The 5,355-nt window shown below is 38.0% G+C and overlaps 1 non-coding gene across 1 annotated transcript; it reads left to right on the top strand.

Annotated features, from left to right (window-relative positions):
* Window positions 1-1,305: 1,305 nt before the first annotated feature.
* On the top strand, window positions 1,306-1,412 carry LOC145168262 (small nucleolar RNA R71). The gene has a single exon (XR_013741829.1). It is a non-coding gene; the product is annotated as a small nucleolar RNA R71 (small nucleolar RNA).
* Window positions 1,413-5,355: the final 3,943 nt, after the last annotated feature.

Here is a 5,355-nt window from a genome sequence, read left to right as displayed (position 1 = left end):
TATTAATATATTATAAGTTCTAATATATTAATAGTATTATTTAATTAGTATTGATCAAAGATTAATTTGGAATTAATTAAGTGATCAAAAGATAACTAATTAAATATATGGGTTGATTATGTAAATCATCCATAACTTATATAGTGGGCTAAAAGGCTCCATGGATTATCAAGTTGGGTAAAACCCATAAGATGCTCCATGGATGCTCCATGGGAGTTACAAACCCATGGGTCATGGAAATGAAGAGTCATGTCCCATTAGGGTTTACATGGTGTAACCCTAGATGTGACATACTATATAAAGAACATGTTATCTACCAAAATCGGACACACACGAGGAAGAAAGAGGGCTAGGCCGATTTATACAAGTGTTATACATTCTCTAAAGTTATTCCAAAGCATTTGGTGTTGTGTGAAACATTTGAGGCATCACACTTGGGGTGCTAGGCTCTCAAGGTTTTCAAGGAATCAAATCAACTACAAGGTATGTAATTCTAGCCATATTTTAGAATAAAAGTTCCCCATGTATGCTAGATAGTATTATGAACCTTGGAAATCATATTTTGCATGTATTTTAGACAAACATAGATCCAAGGTTTTTCTAGGGTTACATGTACACTTAGGAGTGTTAGAATGCTCAAAACCCATCATAATCATCATTGCCTGTTGTTCTTTCATCATAGCTTGTTGTTCTTTAATCATCATTCTTTGATCCTTCAGTGATGCATCAATATCATCATGTCTTTTCTCGGAAGCTTCCATAAAACAAGCTAACATGTTTTCCAAGTCAACCTTCTTCTCGGCTGGTGGTTGCTCTTTTCGATAGAAGCCTCGGCCAGTCTGCCTATATTTTTCTTCTTTTTGCTTCTTATATTCATCATACGGCAACCACTCCTTCTTTGGTTTTCTCTAGTCTTCATCATATTTATCCCCACTAGAATAGCAAAATTGAGCCTTTTTGTTCCCATATTCATCCAAGTGGCAGTCGTTAGTCAATTGTGGACCATTGCATCTTTCACAACCAACTCTAATTACATGAATTGATTGGTCCATCTTTGTCATTCTCCTGTCCATATTGGTGAGCATGGCTAGCACATCAGCTATGTCTTCAGAACTTCCTCCCCCAATGCCTTTAACGCCTTCATTCCTTGGATTGTGGTACTCACGAGAATGATTTGCGAAATCTTCAATTAAGACCTTAATCTGAGCCATATTTTTTTTACTAAGTGGTCCTTCAGAATCAAGGAGTTGCCTTGTCATGACATTGACCCCATCATAAAATATGGACACTTCTTGTTGTATGTTAAGGTCATGATGAGGGCAATTTCTTAATAACCCTTTATAGCATTCACATGCCTCATAAAGTGACTCCCCTGGTTGTTGCTCAAAATTGGCTATTACCTTCTTGATTTTAGCTATCTTCGATGATGGCAGAATTGTTCTAAAAATTGCTCTCGCATCACGGCCCAAGTAGTGATTACACCATGTTGAAGTGCTTTTAACCAATCTTTTGCAGCTCCCTTAAAAGTAACGGGAAGCATCTTTAACAAGACTGTGTCTCTAGTTACATTCGGGACATTGAAATAATCTGCAATGTCATTGACCTCATCTAGATGCTTAAAAGCATCCTCATGATCCTTTCCATAAAATGGTATATCTTTAAGTGCAGTAAGGATGTGTCCTTTTAGCTCGAATGTGGCAGTGGCAGGAATTGCAGGTTGTACTAGACCCGAACCAACATCGTCTCTAATTCGCTTTTTGTAAGCTCCCATGGACATAACCGCAATGTCCGCCATCTCGTTTTCTGGCTCGTCTTCGAGTTCACTCCTATATAGTCCGAATTCTGGGTCGGATTCGTATTCAGATTCTTGTGGATTAGATATTGATCAAAACTTTCAACCTTGCTCTTGTCCTTTGAAGATGTGCTTGACTCTCCCGTTTTCTTCCCCGTCTTCTTTCCAAAAATATATTTGAGATCTTTGAAAGGCGACTTCTTTGGTGTTTGGTTCACTCCTACGTTCTAATCCGTCTTTTTGTGAAGGGCCGACTCTGGATCTTCAAGTGGTGGCACCAAAGGTGTGTTGGAACCTATGGTCAGTAACTAATGCAATAAAATAAAAATAAAAACATAAAACTGAACAAAAACTAAATAAAAATAGCCTACTGACTGGTCACCAGGACGTGGTAAAGGTCACCACCTTGTGTTGTCGCAGAAAATTTAACAAAAAAGAAAAACGAAGAAAAACGTAAAATTACTGAACTCACGTCGTGAGCTTAGTTAGTACTGAAAGAAAAATCTAGGCTGAAAAATTAACTTTTTGCAGGTTCTACCCCACAAAAAGGATCGATTAACCTAAAGCAAATAAATCAACAATCAAATAAGCCGTTCCCCGACAATGGCGCCAAAAACTTCATGCGTGCAAATAGCTACACCTAATTTTAAATTTATAACCTAACTAACTTAACTAACTAAATTGCACCTAGGCAGTGTACCTAGTCAAATTATAGAATAGTTTAGGTAAGTCGGGTGTTAAACACAGGGAACGGTTTTAACTAATTAATCTATCTACTATTAAATTAACCTAAATTTTTAGCGAAGTAATGGTTTTATCTAATTTCGCAAGTTTAGATGAACTTAATTCCTTAACACAATTCAATCAATAAACAAAACACTTCTGTTATTTTGAATCCACTTTCCCTCAATGGTTTATATATTTATTATGACAATTCATGTTGGTTACCAACTAAAATAGTATTAGCAATTCAATTCCGAATTTAGTAATATTCAATTAATTCATGTAGATCTATGTATGTTCACACATAATTTAACACATAATCAATTATTTAATGGATTGGAGCTATGTAAGATTGTGTTAACAAACACAATTAAGTATCATTATTCCATGCAAATAACCAAAATATGTATAAAAATGTACTTAAATACTGCCTAAAATATGTATAAATATGGCAATGTCACTTGAGCAAGGAGTTTGACAAACTACAACGGTAGAGAGTTTTAGAGATTGAAGGATGTTCTCCAGATTCGCTGCAGCAACCTAGTACCTTAGAATCCATAAATACATTTTAAAACACTAATAGATTTTAAAATCATTAGCAATTAAGATCCCCTTCTATCATTTGGAAATCTAGAGGATTTCTGAACCAGTCACCTTTCCATTGTAATTTGAAAACCGGTAGGATTTCAGGAATCAATCTCACTATATGACTTGGAAATCTATGGGATTATAGGAATAACTTATACTAATACACTATCATGCAATACAATTATTACATGCTTGTTATGATTAAGTAGTATAAAGAACTTAAGTGTGTCTTTTCTAAACGTTAAGGACAATGCCTCTACGAAAGAAACCATGAGTTCGTCCACTGCCAACTTCCCCAAGCAACTAGAGGAAATCCCCACAAGTAACTCAAACCTCGATAGAAACTCCAAACCGTGAAGAAAATCTTAACGCAAAGAATGTGAACCCAATATTCCAAATGGACCCCACTAGGATGCAGAACGTGCTTGCACAAGGAATTGCTACATTTTGGCATCATACGAAGCAACCCGAAATGGAAACGCTAGGAATAGTAGACATGGCACTCCCACCACTCATGAAAACAACCCTAGACATTGCTCCTATAAGGATTTCATGGGATGCAAACCTCGATCCCACTACGGCATTGAAAGAGTTGTTGGTCTATCCCGTTGGATAGAAAAGACTAAAGCAGATTTTCACATCAGTGCTTGCCCCGATGACTGCCGAGTCAAGTACGCTACCTGCACATTGATGGACTCCACCTTGACTTGGTGGAATAACCATGCAAAGTCCCTGGGAATTGTTGAAGCTTATTCCATATGTTAGGAATAAATTCCTTAATGATCGCTAAGATTCTTAAACAAAGTAAAAGAAAGAACACGACAATGGATCAAGCTTAGCTTAATGATTATAAGATCACGCCTCAGAAGCGCTCGATAAAGAACTTCTATTGTATAGGTGTGATTAGGGTTACAAAGAATAAAATGAGAAGCATACAAAATAAGATTCATGCATGCACCCTAAATACTCTAACCCTAATAATAATAATCGGTTGGACAGGCCCAATACTGAAATACAAACTATACATAAAACAGCCCAATAAGACGCAACACAATACCCAACAATCTCCCCATTTACGTCGATTGAGGCGAGAGTGGCTTCACTACTGAGTCTTCTTGATCGTCTTGAAGAGCTTCGGGATCATAACAAGTAAAGTACTGCGGAAGGCGATATACCATCTGATCATATCATTGTAGATCTTCTTCGTAGCAACGTCATTGATCTTACACTTGTTGATAATCTCCAAAATGTGTTCCAGGCAGGATGTGGAGAACAAGTGCTTGTCAGGTAAAGAGAAAAGGCACTTTTGAAAGGTACCAGGAGCACCTGAACCCCGCTGGAACATCATTGTCCAGTGTTCAGTGTCAATCTTGCCCATTCGCATCTTATTAATATCGCTTGCTCTTCCGATGGGATTTACAGTGGGCTTTCGCTTCATAGCAGTGGCGATTTCTTGATCAAGTTCCGCTACTTCATAAATGTACGAAACCAACATTCGCTTTAAGTGAGCAAGAATGGGTTCGTATTTTTGTTCTTCAATAAGCAGGAAGTTGAGTAGCAAAATCCAATCGTGTGGGTTAAGGTTGGGCAGATCAGCAAGAGTAAACTCATGCATAACATTTTCTGAGCCCCTTGTAACCTTGAATTTCGCATTCACAAAACTTCCAGTAGCGATTGGCCCAGTGACTTTAACTGATGTAATCTTTTGAGAGCTCCATGTGAGGTATTGAGGCTTGGAATAAGTGAGATAGAAGTCAATTAAGGTTCTATCCACTTTCACGTCTGGTGAGGGAACATAGACAGTAGAATCAAAACAGTGGAAGACAAAAGCTCTTCGTGTTATAGGAATATCAAATTGGGAGTCCCTCGTGTTTTCCAGATCAAACAAAATGACCAGTTCCAACCAGTGAACACTCGGGAAGTCAATCGCTTCATGTACCATTATCTCCAACGTCCACAATGGAAAGAGTGCTTTTCTACTTTTTAAGGTGTCGTGAGCTTCCTTTTCTTTTCTTTCCCTCTCCTCAACTTCTCTTGAAATCCGAGCATTTTCGTTTAGCTCATGATCACGAGCCTTTCGTTTCAGTTGAGCCTCTGCGGTTTCTTCTTCATCGCTTTCCACCATCGGTTCTTTGCCTTTCGAACCCGAAGCTACATTAACCTCCGGTTCGTTTTGTTTTGGTGTATCCCCTGCCTTTGAAGTTTGAACATTCTCAATTTCTACCCCTTGTTTCAGAGGGACAGGGCCCTAG

The sequence above is a fragment of the Lactuca virosa genome, chromosome 3, assembly GCF_052849685.1.
Source record: "Lactuca virosa cultivar CGN04683 chromosome 3, Lactuca_virosa_CGN04683_v6, whole genome shotgun sequence".
In the NCBI taxonomy this organism is placed as follows: Eukaryota; Viridiplantae; Streptophyta; class Magnoliopsida; order Asterales; family Asteraceae; genus Lactuca; species Lactuca virosa.
This window is presented reverse-complemented; position numbering and strand designations above follow the sequence as displayed.